Source organism: Bidens hawaiensis, unplaced genomic scaffold (genome assembly GCF_021521415.1).
Source record: "Bidens hawaiensis isolate Kalapana, Puna unplaced genomic scaffold, B.hawaiensis_p1.1 tig00038138_1, whole genome shotgun sequence".
Classification (NCBI taxonomy): Eukaryota; Viridiplantae; Streptophyta; class Magnoliopsida; order Asterales; family Asteraceae; genus Bidens; species Bidens hawaiensis.
In genome coordinates, this window is record NW_027496688.1 from 175,978 (window position 1) to 187,251 (window position 11,274).

General features: G+C 36.2%; 1 pseudogene; it reads left to right on the forward strand.

Moving 5' to 3' along the window:
• Positions 1 to 4,062: 4,062 nt before the first annotated feature.
• On the forward strand, positions 4,063 to 4,683 carry LOC143590064 (cyclic nucleotide-gated ion channel 2 pseudogene; annotated as a pseudogene).
• Positions 4,684 to 11,274: the final 6,591 nt, after the last annotated feature.

Below are 11,274 nucleotides of genomic sequence, written 5' to 3' on the forward strand. Positions count from 1 at the left end.
GCGGCCTCAGACCTCATGGGCATTCAAGAAGATGAATTTCACGGTCTGGAGGATAGGCTTGACGCTGTGTTTAGAACTTGGAGAAGGTCTGGTGAGACTTCTCAAGTTGGTGGTTCACAACCTGCCGCAGGTCCTTCTGTGACCATGCGAGGCGTACAGGTTGCTGTGTCAGAAGGAGAGGCGACTGTTGGTCGGTTAGTACAACAGGGAGGCCAATCTAGCGGTGTTGGTGGTGGCTATGATGGCGATGAAGAAGATGATGGTGATGAAGATGATGATGATGATGACGACGACGACGACGATGAAGTTCATGAGAGCTTTGATGATGATGATAATGGTGGTGGCAACGGTGGTGGTGGAGATGGAGGGGCCGGAGCGGCAGGAGGTAGAGGTGGAGATAACACTCAATCACCTCCACACTCTCAACACGATGCTCAAGACCCTGCTAACCCCGGTTCTGCCGCAAAGTCAAAGAGGATGATTCACTACTTGACAGCTTGTACAAAGATATCATCTCTCCGACTGATAATACAGGTGTGATCGTTGATTTTATCAATGCAGGTATGAGCTTTGAGGAATTCATCGAGGGAACGGAAACGGAGAAGGCAGTAAATGAATAAGACGATGACATTAACTACTCACAAAATCCGGATACTCCTCTCGCTCAAGCTTCAGAGGCTCCTGCAACAGATCCTGTCATTGACCAACCGCCAAAGTAGAAGCGAAAGACGCACATTGTCTCAAGCTGTGCATCTCCCCGCGTGCTCAACTATCCATATCACGACGACTCGCTGATCGTATATTCAAGGTATGATCAGCGGAATAAAGTTTGGGCCATCAGACGTTACAGCGGGGACCTCATCTATCTCAGTCATCACGAGCTGAAGACTCTACCTGAGCTTGATCTGAACTATCTTCAGAAAGCTCTAGGTCATGGTGCAACTGGAAGTACACTGGAAAGTTGGGTCCCGACTTATCTACAGCGTCAATCGAGAGTCAACTACAAGGACTTCAAGCCGAATAAGGGTCGCAGGTACAAGAACCCAAGAGAGATAAACCCGGCTACCGGAGAGCCTCGCATGATGTGGAGATACAAGGCGCCGAAAGAATGTCACGAGATTTATCATGGCGAGCCTTATCTTCCCAACACTCTCCGAGACTTCATAGATTGGGAGTTAGATAACACAACCAGCGAGGCCGTCATTCACTGCCGTGATATGCACGAGATCAGAGTGTTTGACGAGCAAGAGCTTATGGGACTACACGTTGAAGATGTGAAGAAGCTCTACAACAAGCCGCTGGGAACCGTCGAGGATTTGGGACGTCAGAATACCGACCGGATAGTGGAAGCGTTCAACAAATTCGTGCGTAGACTTGTTGAACTTCCACTAACCGAGGACGAGTGTCTGATATACGACACCGACGGGTTTCAATACTAAAGACTAGAGGGAGATTGTTAGGCCCCATTTTGTATATTTAGTCTTTTGTATTGATTCAGTTATGTATTTGGGCCGATTTGTCATTTTGTATGTAGTTGGGCCACGGTCCATTGTAAAGAAACCCATTGGGCATTAGATGCGTTTTACTTCTCATGCATGCTTCCCTATAAATAGGAAGCATGCCATGAGAAGTAAGAGGTTGGACATACAATAGAAAACCTTTTGGTAAAAACTCTACTCTCTCCTTTTCTCATCTCTCGGCTCTCTCTCTCTCTCACTCACTCTCATTTCCTTAACCGAAAATAAACTCAAGATCCGAGACCTCTTGGTTGCTTAGTGTTATTTCCGTTAGCACTAAGTTAGGTTGATCCAAAGACGTTGTTAGATCCACCCGAATAAGGATCTACACCAAACATCATTCACGAACTTCATAACCGTTCTAGCATCACGATAGGTCGAGTCATCAAGAAAGGAAAATATATGTGTTAGCATTTCGATATATATAGTCGTCTTTGGATATATATTCATCTCTGTTTACTAGATCGATTCATTAGAAAAGGAAAATATATATGCCAAATTCTTAAAGTGTTAATTTTGGCTTAGGGAAGTTCAATTTCCATGTCATATAGTTAGTGAAGGAGGAATTCAAGTGCACCATACTAAGGTTGAAGAAATAACCAACTGGGAAATTCCAAAGTCGCCTAAGAAAGTTCGCATTTTCTTAAGTTTGATCGATTATTATAGGACATTTGTTAAGCATGTCTTCTGGTTTTAGTACATTTGACTGAGCTTACTCGCAAGTCTCGCAAATTTGATTTAGGGCTAAAATGAAGTGAATCCTTTGAGAGTATGAAGTAGAAGTTAAGTAGCACACCCATTATAACATTACAAGATCGACTAGAGGATTTTGAAGTTTATTGTGAATCCGTAATGCAACCTGATAACTTAAAGTTAATGTGAAGAACTATGCCAGCATGATTTGGTACAATGTGCCGTTTTGTTTTCCTTTTTGGAGGAATTACGTCTGTGGTAGTAAGTTCATTATTTACTCTGTTTTTAGAATTCTAAAGTACATCTTTGATTATAAGGAATTCAACATGAGGCATCATAGGCATCAAAGGTTAATGAAAATGCTAAGTGATTATGATTATGGCATCACAATGGTAAATCAAATGTAGCGGTAGATAATTAATTAATTTTACCTGCATTCATGCTACGAGGTTAGATATGCCCATCGATTTAAATCACATAAAGATGCTCAGCGACTGGCTATCGAGGAAGAAAAATTTATGGGCGAGGAAATGAAAAAATATTTTGAAATGAAGATGGTATAACAAGTTAATGGCTCGGTGTGCAAATCGAGCATTAAAGATGTTGGAATATTTCAATATGTCCCCAAAAGTACCATAGTTAAGTGTAGTTGCTACTTGGTACATAAATGTTTCTTGATAACTACACGTGAATGAATAGATCATTTATTTAACTTCACGAAAAGATATAGTTCGTGTCTGACGAGGTGATTGAAATGTGGTAAAACTACTATTTTAGTTCCCTTAAGGTAGATATATTATGAGTTTTGTTAGTCTTGTAGACGCAGAAAACTTAAAACATCATAGTTGCGGATGTTATGACATTTTTCTATGAGAGGAGGCATCATATTTCACATGTGTTGATAATACAACATTGCCTGGCATTGAGAGTTGCACATCAAATGCTTTCTATGACCCACCTATTGAGGCAACTTTTCTCTCCTCTTTTCTATGAGAACTGTTGCTTTGCTACTTTTCTATTATACAGCTACGCTACGATCTTCCTTCTATTATAAAAATTCAGGTGAAGATACACTTCACTTCATTACAAAACACTCTACTTTCCATTCTTGTTGAAGCCTCTTGCCTGTAGGAGTAGGAGTAGTATATCAAGCGATGCGTAAAATGATGTGGATCGAAGTATGTCACTTAAGGGGCATATAAATGATGTGGAATATTCTGCTTGTTGAACGTTTGTTCCTTAGCTATGGTTTTGTTTCATCGGACTTTCCTAGCAAGGATTTTGACGAGATATCATCTCCAGTTATATTAAATTGATAACAAAGAGAGAATGCTATGAATGGTTATGTGGTTATCAATACTAATACTATTTTGTAACTTTAAAGTGGTCATTCACTTTACCGTCGTATTTAGGTGAAAAATGTGTTATGACTGTCTGATTAATTTTTCGATCACCTATGACATGTTTTTTGACGTAGCATTGGATACCCATTTTTCGATAGTTCGATATATGGTGAGTCATATGTCTCCGTCTATGAAAGTTCTCATTTCGTTCCTCTTGGATATGGGGAGCCACCACTGTATATATATACGTACGTATGTACGTACATATCGAACTCAATTTGAAAAACCATGAAAACATGTTTATCGAACTCAATTTGAAAAACCATGAAAACATGAAACATGAAATTAAAGACAGATTTTTATCTGTCACTATAAAAATGTGGCTGTTGTTTCCAGCCCATCAACTATATATCACCAGACACATATACACATATATCACTAACTCCTCTTATCATCACCCACCTTTCTTCCCCTTTCATGGTTCTTACCATAATTACCGACTTTCGTAAATGCCGTCATCCTTAATATTCCGTCACGGAGGCGATGAACTTGTCGACGACAGTAGTCCCATTTCAAGCACAACCGAGTGCTACACCTGCACACTAGCAAGCGTTCCCGCCTTCCACTCCACCAGTTGTGACCATGCTAATGATCAACCCAAACGGGAAGCCTCATCCGGCTCTTCTCTCGTCCCCATCCACGACCTTCCACGCTCTAAAACCGCCTCTAGTTGTTCATTCAACGACCCGTCCCCAGGGTTCCTGAACTGCATTTACGACCCACGTAGCAAACAAGTCAGGAGATGGAACAAATTCTTCTTATTGGCCCGAGGCATAGCGTTAGCTATTGGCCCTCTTTTTTTACACACACTATCTATCGGCAGAGGCGGCGTTCCATGCCTTTACATGAACGGTTCGCTTGCGGCGGTGGTGACGGTGCTCCGGACGTTGGTGGATGTTATTCATCTTGTTTACATGTGGTTGCAGTTCCGGATTGCTTATGTGTCACGTGAGTCACCTGTGGTTGGACGTGGGAAGCTTGTATGGGATCCACAGTCTATATCTTCTCATTATGTCTGGTCATTTAAATGGTTCTGGTACGACGCCTTCGTTGTACTTCCAATCCCTCAGGTTATGAGTTTAAACCACTTATTTTATTTCACATGCAATCATTTGGCCCAATGATATACACAAGTACACAACATATTATAGTTTCTTGTGCAAAAATTAAATTATCTCGTCGATAAAATCAATAAATATAAGACATGTAGTGAAATATGGTTTTACATATTATTTGCCTACGCTACTCATACCAAACCACCGAGAATTTTCGATACCGGTACTATGTTTTTGAAAACCTCGGGATTGGTAATAAACTCATCTTATTCTTATGCTTTTTCGTACATATCAATACTACATTTCCCATTTATTTATCGTATTCAAAGAGTGTGTTTACTATTTCCTAATGAAATAGACGAGTGAATAGAATGAATGAGAGAATAGAATGAACAAGGAAATGGAATTAATCGTTATTATTTCATTTTCTTGTTTGGTTACCATTTAGTAATTAGGAATGTAAATAGATTATTACTTTACGTTGTTAGATGGGCAGGAAAGACGAAGAAATAAAATAAAATTGGTGGTGGGTGGGCGGTGACGGTCGGTGATGGTGGAGGCAATAGTGTGGGAGGTGGAGGTGGCGGGAGGCGGGTGGTGGTGGTTCACGGTGGTTTAGGCGGACGATGATGGTGGTTGACTTTGGCAGGTTGTGTGGTGGGTTGCAGTGGTGGTGGTGGGCGGTGTAGTGCTTGGCGGGGGCTGTGGCGGTGGTGGGTGTTAGTGGTGGTGAGTGGTGGTGGTAACAAGAGGTAGTGGGTGGGTGGCGTTGGTAGTTAGTGGCGGCAACGGTGGTGATGATCGGTGGTGGTGATGGGAGGGTGGTGGAGGTGATGTAGGATGAAAGATTGGATGGAATGAAAAAAAAAACTAGGGGTTAATAAACTGAATTTTGAGAGTTAAGGGAATGAAATGAATAAGCTTAATTGGTTATTCCATTCATTTAGCCTGCCAAATACTTTTTTCTTTATTCTTTTACAATGTTCCATTCATTTAACATCCTCTTAAAAATTGTCACAACTTTTCATTTAAGTATATTTTAGATCATAATATCCACTTAGCTGTGGACATCTATCCCACGATCGAATCACTCATAAACTCCTCCTCATGGTATCTATGGGTGTGCCATGGGTCATGCCTAACTTGATGTTCAAGGGCGTCCATGAATCTATCATGTAAGGGTGTATATATATATGAAATTAATCCTTAAATTTATTACCATTACAGAGGGCTAAATAAAATTTGACATGATTTTAAATGCAGCATGGCCAATACTACTTATAAAATATACCATGTGTACAAGTTTCAAACATTAGAATATACGAATGCCGAAATGTTGTCTTTGCGCTTTAATCCAAGCCTATAATTAACTAACCTTAACCGTATGCAAGTTTCAGGTTGTATTTTGGTTAATGGTGCCATGCTTCATACATGAAGAACGAGTACAGGCAATAATGACCACACTCTTGGTCATTTTCGTTTTCCAGTTCCTACCCAAAGTCTATCACTTAATATCTCTAATGAGAAGGATGGCGAAAGTCATGGGCTACATCTTTGGCACTGTTTCGAGGGGTTTAGTCCTTAATTTGATCGCCTACCTCATTGCTTCTCATGTAAGTATGGCCTTCTTTACATTCATCACTATAAAAATACATGTACATATTAATTTATGCCTCGTCCATAAGAGCACCATCGACAACAATCTGGCACATCAACTCTACTTAGATTCTAATTTTTTCTTAGACCCAGAAATTTTCTTCTACAATATAAAACCTTTGCTTTACAATATAAAACCTCTGCAAACCTCATTAAAATTATTTAATTTATGTGTGTATACGGTACCTATATATTGAGGAAAAATCAAGATAAAACTCATAGAGAAAATTTAAAAACACCTAAATAATTATTTTTAATTAAAAATAAAAAAAAATATTTTCTAATTATTTTTTCCTTGCATCCTTCTTATATTTTGTTAATTTTCACCGGGAAAAAAATAAATAGAAAAAAATTATAATAATAAAAAGTCGATGTAGTGCACATATATAATATTGTGCAATACTATTATATTATAATGCACAAAGTGTATTTTATATGTTCAATAGTGTTTAATTAAAAATTATTTAATTTGTGTGTGTGTATGTATATATATGTGTGTGTGTATTTAAGTTCAGGAGAGAAATGAGATTACTGTGAGAAGTGTGAGAAATGAATATGCGCCACTAGTTTTATTTTAGGTTTTAAATATTTAAGAATAAATGTAAAAAATATAAATGCAACAATAAATGTATTCTCTCTCTTCAATTAATACAACTAATATAATCATAATAAATCACTCTCTAATTATGGGTACACATATCCTATACGTATGTAGGTTATATGTTTTTTGTGTATACGTAATATGTTTTCTTATTCTTAGAAAAAAATGTGTGTTATATGTTTTTGTTTAAGTTGTATATTTTTTATTGGCATTTAATGCTAACATATGTAAAATAGTTTTTTGTACTATTCATCACAATATACCTATGCGTTGATATTGATATATTGAGTTGGAAGAAATTGGTTTTGGATGGAAAAACAATTAAATATATGAATAAATGGTATTTGTGTAGGATAATATTTTCGAGTGAAGGTTATACGATTTTCGTGTACGTATGTAGTTTGTTGATGCTGAATTTTGTGTGTCGGTTATATGTTTTTCGTGTGTAGGTTATATGTTTTCTTATTATTAGAACAAGTGTAGGTAATATGTTTTGTGTATGTTATGTACTTTTTTGTTGATATTTAATGCAAACACGTGTAAAATAGATTTTTGTACTATTTATCATAATGTAACTACGTATAGATGGATATTAATATATTGAGTTGGAAGAAATTGGTTTTGGATAGAAAGAAATTTTAATATATGAATAAATTTTATTTGTGTAGGATAAAAACTCAAGAGAGAAAAAATAAATTATAAACAAATAAATGAATTATTATTATTTTTCAATTATAATAATTTTATTAGTTATATTAATTGAATAGATAACTATTATATTTATTAGTTATATTAATTGAAGAGAGAGCATGCATTAATACTTTTCTTATTTATCTTTAAGCATTTAAAACATAAAACAAAACTAGTGGCTCATATTCATTTCTTACATTTCTCACAGTAATCTCATTTCTCTCTTGAACCATCCCATATATATATATATGAGAAAATTTAAGATAAAACTCATCTTTAAAGAGAAATTTTAAAAAACACATAAAAATTATTTTTAATTAAAAATTAAAAAATATTTTCTAATTTTTTTTCTTATATCCTTCTTATATTTTTTTACTTTTCACCGGGAAAAAAATTAAAAGAAAAAACAATAATAATAAAAAGTTGATGTAGTGCACATAATGTAATGTGTAATATTGTTATATTATATATGTGCAAAGTATATTTTATATGTTTAACAGTGTTTAATTGTATATATTCAATAGTGTGTATTGTATATATGTGCAACAGTGTTTTATTATATGCAAAAAAAATTTATATAATATAAATAAAACTCGAGGTAATTGTAACGATTCCGGCAAAATCAGGTATACCCTAGCCGGTATATACTATTTATGTGTTATTTAATAATGAATATATGAATTATAATGCGTTTATACGAGTATGTATGATTCACAGTACGGATTATACTCGATTATACAGTTAATCGTATTGGAAATACGATTAATCGATTAACGGTTATTGAAGCCCGAACGAATCGAGGATTACATTATAGACGAGATATATAATATTTAGTGATGTTTACGAAGTGTTAAAGCTTCGGGATAAGAGAATTAAAGCACAGAAAAAAAAGAATTTCGATTTAATGGTACGTCGGTACGTTAAACGAAACCTTTAATACCAAACCAAGCAAGAGACGATCGATCAAGCCGAAAAAGATGCGCAATTATTAATAATATGATGTTTTAAGATAACAAATGTCATGGTTTAAGTTTTTAAAGTTCTTAAATCGGTTTTAAATAAATTTCTTTTTTTTAAGCCGAAAACGACCATTTTAGCCTCGTTTTAAGCCGAATTAAACATTTAACCGAAAAACGAACTGAACCAGATTATCCAAAACATTATCCAGATTGCCACAATCCAAATGTGTGGCTAGAAATGGAGAAGTGGGTCCCACCCCACCCCTCTCTTTGTGCCGATCGGATAAGGGGGTAACACCCCTTATCTTGTTATTCTTTTTTACACAAACACATTCAACAGTCTTCATCTCCTCTCCAAAGTATGAACTAAAAACCCGAGATTTTGGCAAGAAAACCGAGGTAAAGATCGAGTTATTTACGTGTTCATCTTCGTTTCTTGAGTTTATTTGCAAGGAAATGAGGTTTCAAGTGAAAAGGGTGAAAACCCGAGATGAAACCGATTCTTGCATGATCAAGTGATGTATACGGGTTATACAAGGGATCTTGGTCCAAGAAAGGAGTTAAACGAACCAAAAATGAATTTCTACGGTTAAATCTTTGTTTTTAAATCATAACCGAAACCATGAAAGAAATGGCTTGATTGTGGGGGTAACTTGCTTGGTGTGGTGTTATTGTGCTTGTAGGTGTTGTATCTAGTTGTTAGCAAATGCTAGGAAGCGAGATCGTTGCGATTTGAAGCTAGAAACACAAGGTAGTTCGGTTTTTGTATGATGTTTGTGTTTTGGATAGATTGTGGTGCGTTTAGAGTTAGGCTACGAAATTTCACAGAGATGATCTACACATGAAAATATAAGATCTGTGAAATTTTGGTAATTTTTGGACAAAGGATGAATATTTGGTGAATTTAATGCTCGGTTTTGGCTAAAAATGTTGAAAAATAGTTAAATATCATGAAAAATTCTGGAAAATTCCATATAAGCTTTTTATAACATTTAAAAGTCACACACAAAATTTTAGGTCCGTTGGAGAAGTCTAAGTAGGCTTTTCGGTTAAACGAGTTCTAGGGAGCTCGGTTTTAGTGAAAATGACATGTAAAAAGAGATTTTGGTTCTGGAAAAATTACAGGGGACTATGTGGATGGCAGGGGGACATCCAGGAAAAAGTTGGGATTTTTCTAAGGTCTTTTGGTATTTACGACATATTTAGTGTTTAAATGGTGTTTAAAAATAGATAAATAATTTTAAATATTAAAATTAATTCTGGAAATATTTTTATAAAATTCCCCACTGTCAAAAAGTGATTTGTACAAAATTTCAAGATCCTAGATTAAACGGATAATTATTTGTGCTAAAAAGAAAATAAAAACAAACTTTTAAGGCTTAAAAACGTGTAACCGGTAAATTTCGCCTAAACGAGCTGACTGGTGTATAAAAACCCTAAAAATGAACTATTTTCATACAACTGAGTTAAATGTAAATCATCCGAAAATAATTCGGATGATTTGAGTAATTTTAACCGATTTAACAGTTTCTGGTACGCTAAAGATGGAAACGGGTCCCGCGGCCAATCGGGGCGATTAAACCGAGCTCTAATTTCACAACTTTAATAAAATTATCAGTCAACAACTATTTTCGGGTCGTGTGTGACCAAACTCATTTTTGAAGCGTAAAAACGGATAACCGTGCTAGGCACGCTAAACGGGGAAAACAAACTAATAGTATTTTGATTATTAAACTCTAAACGATATCACAATCTTAGTCCGGAGAAGTGTTTCTGGGTTAACATTGCCCCCGGAACGGGTACAGTACTGGGTTAACAGTGTCCCCAGAAGTACCGGTTAGCACGGTTAAAGTTATATTAATAGTGATTGTATAGTAACGAACTTAGGGATCGTATTACAGATCCGGATTAAAAGCTTGCGTACTGTGTTATCTGCTTGTTTACGATAAGGTGAGTTTCACGAGCCCCTTTTTCTGAATTGTTTTTAAATATTTTCCCGGGGCGGAAAGCATGTTGTTATTGAAATGTTTAAGTACATACTGAACGCATGGATTTGCGTGTATTTATATATATTTTATTGTACGGGAATCGTACGGAAATGTACTAAGATGGTAATTGTCTGAGTTGCTAACATTGTAAGGCCCCGCAACACGAGTGATTAGTTAAAAGCCGGTAGAGTGTGAATAGTACTATTGGTCTGACAAACCAAACTGGTCCGGCATGGATTTGCTGATGTTTCCCAGCCAGTTGCACATGTCTATTTTGTTGTTATATATTTTTGCTATGTAATGTTAGGCATAGCGGTTTGGGGCAGGTCCGTGGGCGGAGTATGCCACGGGGTTGTATGTGGATAGTCAGAGGTTTCACTTGTGGGCTCAGCATAATTACATCGCTAATATATGATTATTATAATGATTTGTCACTGTTATTTAAATTAGTGAAACTCACCAACTATTCGTAGTTGACCCCGTTTTCTTTACATGCTTTCTAGGTACTCCCAAACTGGAATAATTGCTACATGCTTGATGATGCGTGCTTTTTTGTGGAAGCTTAATGATCTTTTTGTATTAATTATGTTAATGTACTGTTGGTAAAACTTATGTGTTAACGCCTAGACGGTAACTAAACCCGGAACAATGTAATATGGTGTGAATTAATGTAGTGGTGTTTTCTTTATAAGCAATACTGTTGATATCAGAC